The following is a 17,124-nucleotide window of genomic DNA, read 5'->3' on the forward strand; positions in this document are numbered from 1 at the left end:
AAAAAGTCCCGCCCAACCAAAGAACTTGGTACTTTACTACCCTTATGGTTTATTTTAATTTATTATTAACAAGTTCCCTGCTTTTACAAGGACACTAGAAATATATCAGATCTTTTCCAGCAGCAAGTTACAGTTTGTGGTTTTCAGTCTTTTCTTCTCAAGCTTATTAAAGATGCTAGAAAGCAAGCGGTGGCCTGCAGTACAAAACGAGATATTCTTTACATCTGCATTAAACCATATTGCTGCTATAAAAAACTGTTCTCATCCTATACTCCTTTTTAGGCAGCAGTGAAAAAAATAAAAATAAAAACCTACCAACTAAACAAAAAATCCCCCAAACCCCACACTGCCTTCTAATTTCTACAACATGAAAACCAGCAGCTTCTGTTGATTTAGTAGAAGGAAATGTCAAAGACTCACAAGACTGTTACTAGAATAAAAAGCCTATCACTTCATGGCGGCAATATGATGGTTAAGAGTGATTTGAAGGTCAGGCGAGCTTGGCAGCCCATGGGAAATGAGTTAGTGGGATTCTCAGTCCTGTTTCACCCGCTCAAATCTCTATAAAATTAATGAAGTAATTCAGAGAATTCAGAGAATTACTTTCACCACTGACATCCACATTGGCTGAGGTGCTCTTGTTCAGACAGGAGAATTAGGGAGAATGTTGATTTTCTGTGATGGTTAACTGCAAAATAGACTTAAAATTTTAAGCAAAATTTTATGAAGAATAAGTGCAGAGCGGAACTGTGCAATGGATTAAGCTGCTGCTAATTCTGGCAGTGTGGAATTTTGGCTTTGGTTGGACAGTTTTACAATTAAGAGTTTTTCTCAATTTTTAAGCAAAGGGGAGGCAAACTTTAAAAGGTTTTGCATAATTCTGACGTATTACCAAGACTCAGTTAAGTAGGTTTTAAATAAAACAAAGCACTTTGATTCTTTTTTTTTTTTCTTTTTTCTGGTAGTGAATTAGGAGATAGTTAAAAAGACAATTCATTTTTGATTGAAATAAATCAATGTACTGGAAAATACCAATTCATTTGCAAAATTTCCCTATCTAATCCCATTGCTTCCTGCTTTCCATTATGGAAAGTCTAATCATGTTCCCTTCTTCATGCTCCAAAGCAGTAGCAGAAGCAAGCGTTAAGGTGGTGCCTGCCTGTATTTTTAAAAGGATACTGGAGTCATTAAAAAAAAGGCAATTTAAGATGTTTGACAGTTTTGTTTTGTTTGTTTGTTTTTAATGACGATGTGGTATGAGTATATAAATAAAACCTGAGTGAAGGCAGGTTTTTGTTTGCACTGCTATATTCCTAGGATAGTCTGCAGTCCTATGCTAATGCAAACACAGACACCAGCACCAACAGTATGTGAAAATGCAAAGGAATTGACTGAAAAACAAAGTGGAAAGGATTAATCTTACACTCACTGCCCGAGCTGTTGGAAATGTAATGTGAAAACAGCCAAAAAAAAAAAAGAAGAATCCAAATATTTTTGAAATGTCGTTATTTAAAGATTTATCGGTGATATAAATTACAAAACACTGTTTTTATTTTTAAACTAGCTCTTAATCAGTCTCTATTCTGGTCTTATTGATGCACTCAGCACTAATTGCCTTGCAAAATATCTTTTAAAATATCCAGGCTATTAATTACAAAATGGAGATGATTTTTTTTTTCCTGATTAAGTCCATGTGATGCAAGGAAGTGGTATCAGAAAAATCAGCCATATGAATGAAAGACATCAACCTTTAAAAATATTAGCTTACCACAGCTTTCCAGTTGAAAACATCCAGGTAAATATTTTTTTCACTCCTTGTAAATTACGGATTGTATAAACAAAATCCTGAAACGTACTCAATTACCAGAAAGACCCCCAAAGCATATTGGATAAAAAGCATATTGTAATAAAAATGACTAAGAATGTGTGATCGCAGCAGTTAATATGTATAATTCATGAGATTATCCTTACTACCACCGTACCGGCGAGGTTCCAGGGTTGGGATGAGTCACTAATCTACCAGGAATAATGACAGAGATGAGACTCAGTGCATCAACAGTGGTGACACATAGATGGAGATGAACAGTGGGGTGGGAGAAGGGAGTGCTCTCCTCGCTGCTCTGGCCACTGATACCCAACAAAGTTAATTGGTGTCTACCCAGCCCCTTGGCATTTACAAGTCCATACCGAAGAAGAAGTGTAGGACGACGGGAAAACACGTGCATGAGAGCTCTGCAGGAAAATGATGTGATGCTGGACCCCCAAGCTCGCTTCAGAGTCAACCAAGCTTGTTCAAGCAGCAAGGTTGTAGAAGCTCTAGTGTAGAAAATGCCTTTTTTTCCCCATTTCCTTCCTCTTCATCACTTCCTTTGTTGGTCAGGACTAAAATTTCAGACCATCTCAAGGATATAGAAGAAAAATGGCACCTGCAGTAAGTAAATGCAACGTTCTTGGAGACCCCTTGCAGTATCACTGAGATCTGCATGGAGAGTTTTTGCAAACCAGAAGCTCCAGGGAGATTAAGTGAGATCTGGGATGACAGGATAGCAGAAGTTACTGAAACAGAGACAAAGTGGATGCAATGGGAAACAGCAACCAAGCAATGCGACAGCTGGCATCTATCTAGGGGGAAAAAGAGTGTTTTGCAGATGGATTGTATTGCAAGTGCTGGAACAGATTTCCAAGTTCAGAACAAAAGTACCAAATGATGCACCTTCCTCTTCTGGAGAGGTTCAATTCTCCAGCAAAAAAGGAAAAGGTAACTTAGTAGATGTCCTAAAGAGAAATGAAAAAGTGCAATACACCCTTTGTCATTTATTGGTAGTCTTTATCTATATGTTTAAATAAGAAAAATATACTGATAATTTATGCATGATAATTTATGCACCTTCCCAACATTTACTGAATGGAGATGGAAAATTACTTTTGTTTGCCTAAGATTAACCATAATAGAATCCATCTGGCTCAAGGAACTAATTCTTTTGGAAGAAATCATAAAACCTATACAGAGTTTTATAATTCATACGTACAAAACTCCATAGGCCACTCAGGGACGAAGACAAAATACCACCTGGCATAACTTCTGGAAGTCTCCTGTTTTTTTTTTTCTGTGGGACATTGTACACAGATATGTTCCTCCACAGCTTGTGGGATCTGCAAGTGGTCAGCAGAGGTTGTAGCAATGGCCATAAAATGTCCTGTTTCTTGTTACACAACTACTGCTGTAGTTATCCACTGCAAAGGAAAGACTAGTACAAAAGGCACAGGCTCAGCTCACTCTCCCTGGGTTTCACATGGACCAGATTTTGAGTTCTCTGACCCTGAGCAAGTTACTGGCAAGCCTTCATATTATTCATGGTCAATGTGGGCAAATGTTACAGAATTAGTCTTTTATTTTTTCATATACAGAGGCACACTCCCTCAGCAACAGTCCTTCCTCACTTCCCAAGACAGAAGCAGAGGGGAACTTCATCCTACTGCTGTTTGTTAATTGGAAAAAAAATACTTTGCTGTTTCAAAGACAATTTCAGGCATAATCTCATGGACCTGTTAATGTACCAGGCAACCTCTAACCCATGCAGAACAATACAGCCCATGACAGTGCTAAAAATAAAATAAAAAGAGAAGTTTATTAGAAGTTTACGTAAAGCTACAGAAGATATGTAGTTACTCCACATGTAATGTGATTTGGACAATGAACTTTATACCCACGCTTGGACACAAAAAAAAAAAAAAAAAGGGGATTGCATGGGTGTTAATGTTTATTAGAGATTATTATAATGCCCTCTGCACCTTTGTAAAAGCAAGAATATCCCTTCCCTATGGGTAAAACAGCGGCATTTTTAATGCACTGGGGCACAGCCCTAATGCGCAGGAGGACTGATCCATCCTCAGGCACATCTGTGCATTCAGTTGTGAGACAAAAACTGGCCTTTTGCTGTTTAATTCAGCAGAACTTTGCTCTCTTTCTCATTCTCAGCATGACTCATTAAATATCTACAGACCAGATTTTGCTCTTCATCTTAATCGAAAAGACTCTATTATGTACTTGAACACAGACTTTCTCCCTTTATTCCAAAATAAAACTGAGACATGGGTTGAAGTATTTGCCTAAAAAAAAAAAAATCCACAGCACTGCGATACTGATGAGTATGAGAAAGTGGAAGTGACAGGAAACTGATGAAGAAAAGGCTGAATTAAATTTTTTAGACAACTGGTTTATTAGCTAAAGCATTCTGGTTTAGGTCAACAGATACAAATGCCAAAATCAGTAAGCTGGTTTCAGCTGCAAGTTTTTTTTCTTCCTCCTTTTACCGTAGTCAAAGCAGCCCACTGCAAGCTTTCAGAGGGGAATGTTTGGACATTTTGAACCAAAATACTGTCTATTCTCAAAATTTGCCCACATTTATACCCCCAAAGAACAAGAAAACTAGAAAAAAAGAGGTTTTTTTTTCCCCCAAATATTTCAGACAGTGCAACTCTTCTTTCCTTTTTTCATTTTCAGATAAATTCTAAACATATTTATCAGCCATAAGGAGGAAAAACTTAAAAAGTAAATAAAAATCAATTATTTACATCACCTCACTGAGTACCAGTACCACTGCTCATGCAGAGAGAAATGCACATACAAGACATAGCAAAGTGGTGAAAAACAAAACATATCTGTTTTGGCACCACGGGCAAAACTCCTGGAGATGCGCAACCTCCACAGGAGCTAATCCTCTAGTCCCTCTGGAAAATTTCAAGGAATCCCAAAGTGGACATTCATTTCAGGGCATTTTGTCAGCAAACCCAAGAAATAGCATTTTCCTCTTGTAGCTTCTCTTCAAACATCCTTGCAAAGTGCCGCAATAATTTTCTGACACTCTTTCTACAACATGTTGCTACAGCTGAGGTCAAAGAAACCCTTCCCCACGCACACTCCCTATCAAATGCTATAAAAGGGTTAACACCCTGACTTTCTGCATGTATAAAACCTTTGCCTTTTGTGTACGCTATTATTAATGGTAAACCTGAACACGTCGGCAGTATGTTGCCAGCAATGGCTCTCTGGATTTTCGTCGACATCAGGGTTACAATAATAAAATTCAATGTTCTAGCAGAAGAAACAGGACTGCTGCCAAATCCCTGTTCCCTCACGTTCCCTCGTGCTGCTGTTGCATCAACCAGTGTTAAATGGTTGGGTGCTAGAAGCTAGAGTTTGTGCCTAGCGTGGTTGGGGCAGGGAGTTCATCCATCTACAAGCCAACAGAGGCCACTTGATGGGGACCTATCTTGGGTGTCTGTCTGGGGATGCTGGACTGCCTTCTCCTTCTTTTCATCTCCTTTTGCCTCCTTCTCCTTTCCTTCACTCCCTCAGCCTCTTACTGAATGGTTTTCCACCCACCACTTCTAAAGTCAGCAGCAGCCACTGCCATGCAGATCTCATGAAGCAGCTCAGGGAGACTGAGACATGCCACATACCTCCTTGGGCAAAATTCTCTCCTTTCTGCTCCTCCAGAAGAGCAGGTTGAAACTGAAGGGCCCCCAAAACTCTCTCCATCTCTGTTGCCAGGATGGTGCATCCCCAGTGCCGATGTTCACCTGTAGCAAGCTTCAGCCCATCCTTCCACTTGCCATCTGGACATGGTCTTAAGCAATCTGGCCCTGCTTGAGCAGGCAGGTCGGCCTAGATGACCTCGAGAGGTCCTTTCCAACCTCAACCATTCTATGACTCCTCAACAAGTCATTCATCTTCTTCCCTAAAAGAAACAGTGATGAAGACCCAAGGATCAGGAGTGCTAGTGTTCTTTTGGATTCATATCCTGACTCCCTTCCACCCCGCTGCACTGTGCAGAGGGTACCAGCACCAGGCAGCAGAACCTTTGCAGGAATTGGGCTACATTGCTGCTCACATGAGTAAAATCATGCTGCTCAGGGGCAACCAGCAATCCTTAAGTGGTGAAAAGTTGCCTCCCACAAACTTTTCATCATCTTGCAGCTCCCAGGTATTACCCTTGCACCAGCCCCACTGGGTGACCACAAGACAGATCATGTAAACTAGGTGGGGCACATGGATCTGCTGTGAAAGGAGATGCTTTGCAGACCGACTTCTCCACTGCTGGTCAGCATTGGATGAATGAAGTCCAAGAGAGCATGGACAAGACCACACTCGGCATGCAAAAGTCACAGTAACCAATTCTCCCTGAAAACAGAAAATATCTCCTGTTGGATACACAAAAAAGAAATCTTGAAGGTCTTGAAGGTTTGTCTAGAAGGTAGGGATCAACCCCTAAGCACCCATTCAGTTTCAATGTGTTCACAGTCTGGTTGCAAAGTTCATAATCCGGTAACTTCCTCCAAAACAGGTGGAAATCAGCTTGGCAGTCTCACTCACTCGAACTCCTGTCCCACTCCCTGCACTGTGCTAATTCCACACTTGAGATGGTTTAACAGCCCCCCTGAGATCTGAAGAGGAGGTCAATCAGCACTTCTCTTCCAGTTCATTGTAACGAGCAGCCCAAGCAGTTAACATCAGTTAGTTTAAGTGAATTGATTTTATCTGAAATACCTGCTGCCACCTTCATGCGTGCACACACATCATTGCAGCTTCTATAATTAGAGCACACCAAGAGAGAAGTAATTTGTAAGGAGAATGACATCTCTAAAACGCATCTTTCTCAGAAAGGTGTTGTGTGCACATCTGGGGGGAAAAGCTTGCATATTCAGGAGGAAAGCCTCTGTAACGATGCCACTAGGAATTAACTAGAAACCTAATTGGTTTTGTCTTAGCGTCTAACAGTCTGAAGTTATAAAAAGTGGAAAAAACCCCCACATACACACACACAGGTGCACACATGCACACATCCCTCAGCCACCTGTGCTTAATCAAAGACAAGATATGTATAAAATAACCAAAATATTAGCCAACATGCTAAGCATAGTCTCTTTAGACATTGTGGATCTGTTTACAGTGCAAAGGCATGAGACCTATGGGAACAAGCCTGGGGTAAATTTATGTAGGTTGAGATTTGCTAACAGCATAGCGAGTAGTGCTCTGGTCCACGCTGGTACCGATGTTGCTCCAGAGCAAGAGCATTTTGGCCTACCAAATCCCAAACCCTTTCTGTTCCCAAACATTTACATGAGGCAAGATGTGCTCGCTGGGAATTGGCATCCACCAAAATGCTCCTACTCACACAAGGCTGCTTGATTCCTGGGTTTGGTGCAGCTAAAACGCACGTGCATGACCCTGACTGGGATCTCACTCGAGTTGCGAGGGCTTCTTTTGTGTCCACCTCCCTCCCCACAAACCCATGCCAGGCACCCATGGTAACATGAAGCAGAACCGCTCCGGCCTCTGGGCTGCCACATATTGGATTTGGAGTTATTTTTGCAAGCAGAAGGAACACAGGGTCTCCCCAGACTGCGGGCCATGGTATGCTCAAGCTGTAAGCAAGAGCAGGGTAATGGTCCCAGTCCCGGTCCCAGTTCTGGTCCCAGCAGTGCACAGATGACATACAACATCTGAACTTCTCTCCCCGCTCCGGTGAATCCCATTTCCTGTTTCTATGGAGGTTGGAGGGGGATAATCCCTCTGATCCTGCCTGCAAGAGTAAGGGGGTAATAGCTTTGGCTTCTCATTCCCCTGGCTGAAAATGGGATGGAGCACCTCCCACCCATCCTGCAAGTAAATCCAAATGACCTCCTGATGCAAGGACCTGAATACAGACTGAATAATACTGCAGTAAATTCTTAGTGTACAGCTGATCCAAAAAGACTGACAAAAAAGAATCACAGATTCATAGAATCATTTAGGTTGGAAAAGACCTTTAAGATCATCGAGTCCAACCGTTAACCAAACACCACCAAGTCCACCACTAAACCATGTCCCTAAACACCACGTCTACATGTCTTTTAAACCCCTCCAGGGATGGTCACTCAACCACTTCCCTGGGCAGCCTGTTCCAATGCTTGAGAACTCTTTCGGTGAAGAAGTTTTTCCTAATATCCAATCTAAACCTCCCCTGGAGCAGCTTGAGGCCATTTCCTCATGTCCAATCACTTGTTACTTGGGAAAAGACACTGATACCTACCTGGCTACAGCCTCCTTTCAGGTAGGTGTAGAGAGCGATAAGGTCTCCCTTCAGCCTCCTTTTCTCCAGACTAAACAACTCCAGTTCCCTCAGCCATTCCTCACAGGTCTTATTCTCTAGACCCTTCACCAGCTTTGTTGCCCTTCTCTGGACACCTCAATATCTTCCTTGTAGTGAGGGGCCCAAAACCGAACACAGTATTTGAGGTGTGGCCTCACCAGTGCCGAGTACAGGGGAACAATCACCTCCCTGCTCCTGCTGGCCACACTGTTTCTGATACAGGCCAGGATGCTGTTGGCCTTCTTGGCCACCTGGGCACACTGATGGCTCATATCCAGCCGGCTGTTGACCAACACCGCCACGTCCTTTTCCACCGGGCAGCTTCCCGGCATCATAATCTCATGATCCCTTCTAGCTTTAAAATCCATGATTGCGAGAGCTGAATGACATGCCAGAAAAAAATATAATGCTGCTTTCTGTTAATGGCAAGACTAGACAAATTTCCACCCAAGATCACAGCTAAATAACAGAATTTCAAAACTTCCAGTATAGATTTGCACCTATAAACTGGCTGAGTAGGTGGAAAACAACACTTTAAAAAGAAGCATCTTCCAGCAGGCATGCATCATTAAAAGCATGCTTTGTCTAAATGAGCTGAGATTATGTCTGGGGACTTCCATGCCATTGTCTTAAAACATAGTAAAAAAAAAAAAAAAAAAAAAATTAAAAACCGAACTTCAAATACAAGGAAAGTTAAAATTCTTGTGCCTCCATTAAAAAGTTGGAGGCTAACATTGCTCAAACAGCTTTGGTTTCTTTGAAAAACAAAGTCTCTCCATGCACTGGCATCTGAATACCCTGTCCTCGTACAATTTTTAAGCTTGTTAATTCAATCAGAGCTCTATTACAGTCGCTCTGTCTCACACAGGAATTGGCTGCTTCATGCTCAAGCTCGATGGCCATAAGCAAGATTCATCTGACCACTGCAGGGTAGTATTTTGCGCACAATAATTACAGCACGGATATTTAGTGTTGCACTATAAGCCATGGCATGAGGAAAGGCACAATTCTATTTCTTTTTGAACGCTGAGCTCCTGTCATGCCATTACGAATGATACTTTGCACAGCAATAATGAAATTCTCCCTAATTTTTGTGTACTCCCCCATTAAACAGCAATGTGAGGAATCACCAAAAATCCCTCTTCCCATGGGAAAGAGGTTCATAGACCCCGTGTACGCCAGCAGCCCATAGCATCACACCAGTGGAGGAGCAGATTACCCTGGTTCTCTTCAAATCAAGCCCTTGGGATGTGGCATCTCTACTGAAGATGCTCCAGAAGACCCCAAGGGATGTTTCTGTGCTGGCACTTGATTACACACCACAGCATTGATTTTTACAGCTGTAACAAAATTCCTTTTTTCTTGCACTGATGCTAAAGCCTAGGATGTGGACAGGGGCAGTGGGATGTGGAGAACAGACTATTCCTGAAACAGCCAGTGCCTCTATTCTAAATGGTGAAAAACTCAAACAGCTACAGCAAAAATCACCTGCAGTCAAAATAATTATATGCTAGTGAGGCACTGCCTGGAAAACAGCTTATTAAAAAAAAAGCAATACCAAAGAAGAAATATGTTTGCTGCATGCATGAAGGATCCACAGTCCCACCTTCCTTGGGTGCATTTTTGTATTGCTAGAAAACAAATCCCGGCAGCTGGTGAGCTTCAAGACACAGGATGAGACAGAAGAGCTTTCTAAGCCCCGGCTGGCATCTGAACCCAGGTCAGATGTTAGCTACATCAAGGTTGGACAACCTAATGTACAGCAATGTGGTCCAGCCCACAAACATCTGTATCAAATGCTGGTCTGTTTAGAGAAAACCCGTAAAGATCCCTGAAAAAGCCTGCAAAGGTTTCCTGTCCCTTGCTTAGCTACCATCTGACTGCACCTCCTCATCATCCATCTCATGGCGAGCAATTTTCTTGATGAAACCAGCCCACCTCAGGTAGGGGATGGAAGACACACCTGAGGTGCAGAGACCAGCACCATGCATACGCAAGGCAAACCTCCCTGAGGCGGGATGTCCACACCACAGAGGTGGGTTTGGAAGTCCTCCAAGTGAACGTGTCTTCAGCTTGGTATGTGCAACCTTCCCCCGACCGCTGGGCGTCAAGAGCTGCCCCCAGCCCTCTACTCAGCCAGAGCTGGTGGCACCGCTCTAAGTAGCATTCAAATTAGGAAAGCAGCCTGCAAGCCGAAAGACAGCTGAAACACAGAGGGAGGAAGAAGCCAGCTCAAATAAATGGCTAATTGCCATTTAATTCCCACATATTAGATTTGGCAATACTTGCATTACGGTTAAGTCAATCAAGCAACTTTGACTTGAGCTTGATTTGACGACGGGACAGACCAATCAATCTGTCTGAGATGCAGGTTCCCAGCCCTGCCAGGGACACCTCGCGGTGGGGGCAGAGGAAAGGCCGCTGCCCATCTGTCACGTGCTGAGGGAAATGGTCCTTTATGTGCCAAAATGAGTATTAAGGAAAGACCCCATTCATGCTTTTCCTAGATTAGGCAGCCTCGTTCACAGACAACTGCAGCCCCTTATTCCTACGGCTCATTTCTGCTCTACAGCAACAACTGGCCACCTTGCTGGAAAGGTGATGTTGTGCCAAGCATGTCTGCCCATCATGTCCATATGAACACAATTTAGGAGGCAAGCCTACGTAGGAGATTTGCTGTCAGGCAATCGGCTCAAGAGAGTGAGCTAATTAAAGCTGCAGCAGAGCGACAAAAACTTCCCCGTGCTTACTGTCTTACAGCTTGTCACTCCAACCCGGCTGCCCACTGGTAAGGAGAAGTCCCGCTGGAAAAGATGCCCACGCAACCTGCCACTGACAGCAGGCAATGGCAAAAGGCGGTGAAGGAACAACCATTGCAGATGTTTGTAGTCCGAATCAATACTAATAAACATATTTCCTGGCACCTCACATCAATAGATAGAAAATAATTAATCTGGTTTATAGGTGCAGCTCCCTTTCCTTGAGACATGTGAAGCCCTTGCTTTTTTGGCAAGCTACAGTCTCCTTTTGGATGGACAAACTCTCCCTCTACCACAACACAGAGTGACTCATAAGAGTAAGGGGGAACCAGGTGAAACCACAGGGGCTGGAGTTCAGCAGAATACATACCAAGACAGCAATGCAACCAAAATAGAGATGTGCATTATTTTGTATTACACTGCATTGTATACGACAGAATTATGCATTATATACAGTCGCTCTAGGGACTTGCAAGACATCTTCCCTATCCAATAGCCGCAAGAAACTATGAAAAGCAGAACAGAAAACTGTGACAAATTGGTTTTGGTGAGAATACAACTAGGCATTGTACAGTCTCTCAGGCTCTATAGTCTGATAAACCTGGAAATGCCTAGAGATATTGCCATTAGTTTCAGCGGATTTAACACACATAGGGCACAGGCTCTTGCATTCAACAGCAGGATGCATCATAACAGTATTTACCAATATAGACTGAAACTCCGCCACTATGAAGTAAGGATCTGTTCATCCCCCACTGCTTTAAAAAAAAAACAAAGAACCCCCCAAGCCCCAACACTTTATTTTACGAATTTCAAAGCAAGTCAGTAAATTAAAGAAAATATCTAAATTCCTCTGTTCATTTGTTAGTGTTAGAATATTAGTAATAATTCTTCATCTTACAGTAGTTATATGCACGTCATGTGGCTATGTATACACCCCGATACACGTAAAACATGTTTTATAGCATATTACTTTTTCATTGCAAATATTTTCCTGAGATATCCTAGAATGAGAGCACATTAAAAGCACCTGCTATTAAATCTTTGCTAAAACCTCCAAATTTCTCATGAAAATCCAAAGTCTGTTGTTAATGAAATTGTTGGGTTTTTAATGTGCATGTCATTCTGATGAATGTAGGACATAATTTCCATAATGTCTTACATGTTTCACGCACTTCTAGGTATTATACCATCTTCTTGATATCCCAGGAAAACACATTATCAGCACAAGCAGGAAGGAAAACAGAATCATAGAGCCATGTATGGCTACAGAGAATTTGTTTCAAGGTAAGAATCACTGCATAAAACTTCCCAGGCGCTTGCTCAGTTCTCCAACCACTAGATTACTTTCCAATCCTTGCAATAGTTTAATTAAAGTGATCAGCAGATGAGAAGTAATACTGCACCACTGAATCTAATTAAACTTCAAGTTTATCCTCTAGAAATCAAGAAAAATATATATTTCTTCAAGAAAAGACATTTATTTTATTCTGACAGACGAAAGGATAAAAGAAAAAAAAACAATCAGTTTTGTTGATAGCATCTCTCTCTTCTCTGTCTCCCCCCACCTTCCAAATGACAATGCTTGCCTGGCTAAATAATAAAATAATAAGCATCCTGCAAAGCTAATCTTCCTGTTCTGAGCTGTCTGAGCCACTTTGTCCCTTGCCACCCATGCCACTGTATCGCAAAACAATAGTGCCTTTTTAAAAACGACAACAAAAAACAAATGGAAGGGAGGTCTCTACCATGTAGGAACCTGCCAAGAGAGAAATAAAAATTTAGACCTTCTTACCTCTATTTGGCAATTGTACATCTTACAAAAGGCTACCCCTCCATCCCTGTCCCATGCAAGTATTAACTCTCTAAGCCTGATTGGAGCTTTGTGCAAAATTAAAGTAGTGATGCCGAGAGGGTAGGTAATCTACCCCAAGCAGGCAGCAACAAAATGACCTATGGAGCGTATTCCCACTTTCTGCTGCCCAAATCTCTGCTGCCGAAACCACTACCATGGCCTAAATCTAGGTGTTGTTCAGCACCTCCTCACTATGGAGGCATGCACGCATGCATGGTAACAAGTTGTGCTTGCAGACAAGACCATCATCTCCCCACTTGGCTTTCTTGAAAAAAACATGCTAAGAAGTTTTATTACTGTCAGCACACTGAACATTGTTAACTAGTGCAAAAACACAGAGGACTAAACATTTAACTAAATATGTACGATTTCTGAAGAAGGCTTGCTCAATTAACATTTTACTGCAGCGACCTCCAGGGCATATTGTCTTGCTAATTAAGTATTTTCCTCTCTGTCCCCTTACTGAGAAAGGCTGGGTTTACTCTGCCTTTTCTCATGGTCAAAGAGCAAGTGGATGGGCAGTAAAAGAGAAACTGCTGTATAAAAAGGTTAATTTGGCTGACTCACACCTTCCCTAGCACCACCTTTTCCTCCTGATGCTACATGCCCTTGTGGACAGTGCTGTGGCCAAGCTACTGCATCAGGCGGGCATGGGTCATGCATCCACATCAGTGAAGTTCTCAACACAACTGGTTGCCTCTGAGGATGGGTGGCCAGGAACTGACTCAACTGACCTACAAAAGAAGAACCAGCATGTTGGGGAAGATCAAAGGTCTACAGTAGCGGTGAACAACAGATTCCTGGAAAGAGTAAGAAGGTGGAAAGCACACATGCTACTGCACAAGCACATTCCCAGCTACCAACCACTTGCATCTCAGGGACTTCTTGAGCAAAAACTGCTTTCTGCGGAGTACTCCACCATGTTTAGTCTCCCCTCAAAGCCACATACACTTTCAGGACCTGTAACAAACTGCAACAAGGGGTTCAATGACATAATTGGAGCTGACTGAGGCTCCTCTCCTTCTGTTTGTTCTGAACACGACAGCTGCTACCTTCATATGATGTGTGGAGACCAAACATGACTTTCTTCACAGCCAGGAAATGGGCTCAATATCAGAATAAAGATTAAGTTGCTACCCAAAAACTGTGCAGAGAATCACTTTGTTAGTGAAATATCATTGCCACAAACCTTGTAGCTCTAAACCCTTAGCAACTCTTCAGGGAAGAAAAAAGGGAATGAAGGAAAAAATGAAAGGTTTGCAACATGAAGGGCTCTAAATAGCTTTTGAGAGATTTTTACTACTACCATACTGCTGCTGCTCTGCACATGCTTGTAGGGTGAGCCACACAATCACCTGAAGGAAGATAATTCAATATCTTTCTGAGCCAACAGGTCAACAGTGCAAATGCCAACTGAACAACCTACTCGATGAATCATAAAAGAGAAAGAGACTCTCCAGGTCAGCTAGTCCCCTCCCAAGGAGGGAGGCAGCACAGAAATGCCCCTGCACACACCTACCCTCATTGCCTACTCTCATTTTAATGCTATTAAAACAGCAAAGCTTGTTCGTAATTTCTTAAAAGACTATTCCAGTGTAACACATCCCAGCGGTGATTTATTATCACTGCAGAATAGAGATTGACACTGATCTCTCCATAGAACTCTAAGTTTGCTTGAAGGCCTTTCTTATTAATTGGCCTTAACGTTTTTATTGTGGTGCTACCCAAAAAACCCAGATTGTCCCTCACACATTAAGTGCTAGAATTGATAACTCCTTACAAGCTATTGCGTACAGGTCTGCCATGGACCTCTTGGTAGTTCAGATGCGTCCTCTCTGAAAGATTTCACAGGCACCTCTTTCTTTCCCAGTCAAGACCTGAAAAGAGACATCTCCTTATCTACAAAGCAGTAAATCCCCTTCTGGATGTCTTACAAAGAAAGAAGGAAAATGTCTTAGTCTATAGACCTATAAGCCAAAAACTCCCATATTTTATTCCTGTCTGATAGCACGTCAGGAAAATTGATTCACTTCTCTGTGAGTTGGCTACTGCATCCATAAAATAGTGATGATAAATACTGGACTATTGCTCTGGGGTGGCATGAAGGTTAAATTCATTAATGTTTGTAGAGTGGCTGAGATGTTTGGATGAAAGGCACTAACCATGGGAAAATTATTATTTATTCCCACAGGGGCAGATCACAGCTTCATTAACTCTACTTGAAGACCCATACAGTAAGTGTAGGCAAACCTAAATCCTGCAATGCCCACAACCTTTATGTGCTCAGCACAGAATCTGCAACACTGAAACAGAAACCAGGCAGAAAATACACGCTGCCCTCAGTTAGGATCAGCCTGCTGTCCCAGCAGAAGCAGCATGGTCTAATGCAGAATGGCAGGATTGCATTTGACCTACAGAAGTATTTCAGCTCTTTAGGGAGGGGTACGCAAGAAACACAACCAGGTGGAAAGAGAAATGTCATCATGCTGTTGAAAAGAATATAAGTAGCATGAAAGAGTGGAAACTGCCCTATTATCATGAACAGGCAGAGCTGGGCACTCCCACACCAGTTCCTGCTCAGCCACTGATTTATTGCATGGCCTTCATATTTGTCTTCAGTTTGCTTTCGTGTGTTTCCATGGACAAGAGAAGACCTCCATGAAGTGCAAGAGGGAGCAGATAAAAAACTGGCAACAGAACTGTAATTCTCAGCCTGGCCACCATTCACCAGCAAAATATCTCTCCACAGGGCATACAGCCAGCTTTTTGTACCTTCTGCCAAGAAGCCATGTCAATGATGTCAAGAGCAGAATCACAGACTCACAGAATGGTTGAGGTTGGAAGGGACTTCTAGAGGCCACCTGGTCCAACCCCCTTGCTCAAGCAAGGCCACCTAGATCCAGTTGCCCTGGACCATATTTGGACAGCTTTTGAATAACTCACCGGATGGAGATTCCCCAAACTCTTTGGGCAACCTGTGCAAGTGCTCAGTCACTCTCAGACTAGATGGACCCCTGGCTTTATGCAAGACAGCGCGTCCTTCCCTCCCCATGCAGTGTTTCCACCATTGCCTGCCACATGAGCCCACTGCGTAGACCGTCTTCATGTCTTCTGCTGCACGGAGGGTTGGAGCACACTCTGCCTTGGGCAAAACATCGGCCTGGGCAGCAGGACTACAAACTCCACAGCTATCTATTTATTAAAACCAATACGTGAACATGAGAGGTAGCAAATGAGAAGATCGTTGAGGAAGGTTGAGCCCACTCAGGTCTCCGATGAGAACTTAACTTCCAGATTCAATGAACCAAAGCTACTTTTCATTATGACATAGTGAAGGACAAACACCATTGCATTAGTCAGCTCCCGGCAGTCAGCTTCTGAAGGATATTGAGTGGGCGGCAGAGAAAACTTCAAAGCGAAGGGAAAAAATCAGACTCTGCAGCAGGGCATTATTTGGAGCTGGTCTTCTGGCACGCAGTGCTGTTCCTGCTGTTGTCTGGAGGCCTCTTCCTGACAAATCATATCATCATGCCACACTGCCACTCCCCAGGCTCACCAAATGCAGACCAGCAAGTGCCCAGCTTTACTTCTCTCTTTTGAGCATCTCTCAGATGTTTATCCATATTTTATTAAGAGTAAGACACATAAAATAAAACCAGATTATCAATGCATCAGTTTGCAGAGGTAAACATGGGATATATCCCCTTCTCCGCTAAAAGGGACAAGAGAGCTTTGCAATAGCCAACACTCAATCACTCACCAATCACTCAAGACTCATGAGCCTTTCATTGTATTTTCTCTCCCCTGCCCAATTGAGGAGGGGGAGTGATAGAGCAGCTTTGGTGGGCACTGGTGTCCAGCCAGGGTCAACCCACCACGGTCAGAATTCACCCCAGTACCTTTACAGATTGTGCTTAATGCTATGGAATGTGCTATGGAATGTTAAATTTCCAACTCGAGGATGGGCAGCCCTGCAGGACCGAAGCTGTTGCTGCTGCCTGCTGAAAGGGATGTGCTGGAGCCAGCTTATCCTTGCTGAATTCCTCAGACACACTCGGGCTATCTTCTTCCTCACTAGGTCCCTCAGAGACGCCTGCATCTGACATATGAAGGTGAGCTTTGCTGCTAATACACTGGATCCGAAGAAGAAATATTGAAATCAATACTTCAATACTTACATATCTGAAAAAAAATAGACAAGTTGAGGATTGTGCTGCCACATGAGAAGTGGCACAGTAACATCAAGGAAAGGTTTATTTTTCTCTATCAATATTAAAGCATTTAAAATCTATTAATTAAATGCTTTCAGTCACTGAGGCAGACAGCATCACCGCCTCATCTTTATCAATGTGTGTGTGTGTGTTTAGCCATAAAC

At 42.8% G+C, this 17,124-nt stretch overlaps 1 protein-coding gene across 1 annotated transcript in view; it reads right to left on the reverse strand.

The window, feature by feature from the left end:
* TSNARE1 (t-SNARE domain containing 1) overlaps nt 1–17,124 on the reverse strand; it is a 306,679-nt gene that overhangs the window by 260,790 nt on the left and 28,765 nt on the right. The window lies entirely within an intron of this gene.

Source organism: Haliaeetus leucocephalus, unplaced genomic scaffold (assembly GCF_000737465.1).
Source record: "Haliaeetus leucocephalus isolate CR32 unplaced genomic scaffold, Haliaeetus_leucocephalus-4.0 Scaffold953, whole genome shotgun sequence".
In the NCBI taxonomy this organism is placed as follows: Eukaryota; Metazoa; Chordata; class Aves; order Accipitriformes; family Accipitridae; genus Haliaeetus; species Haliaeetus leucocephalus.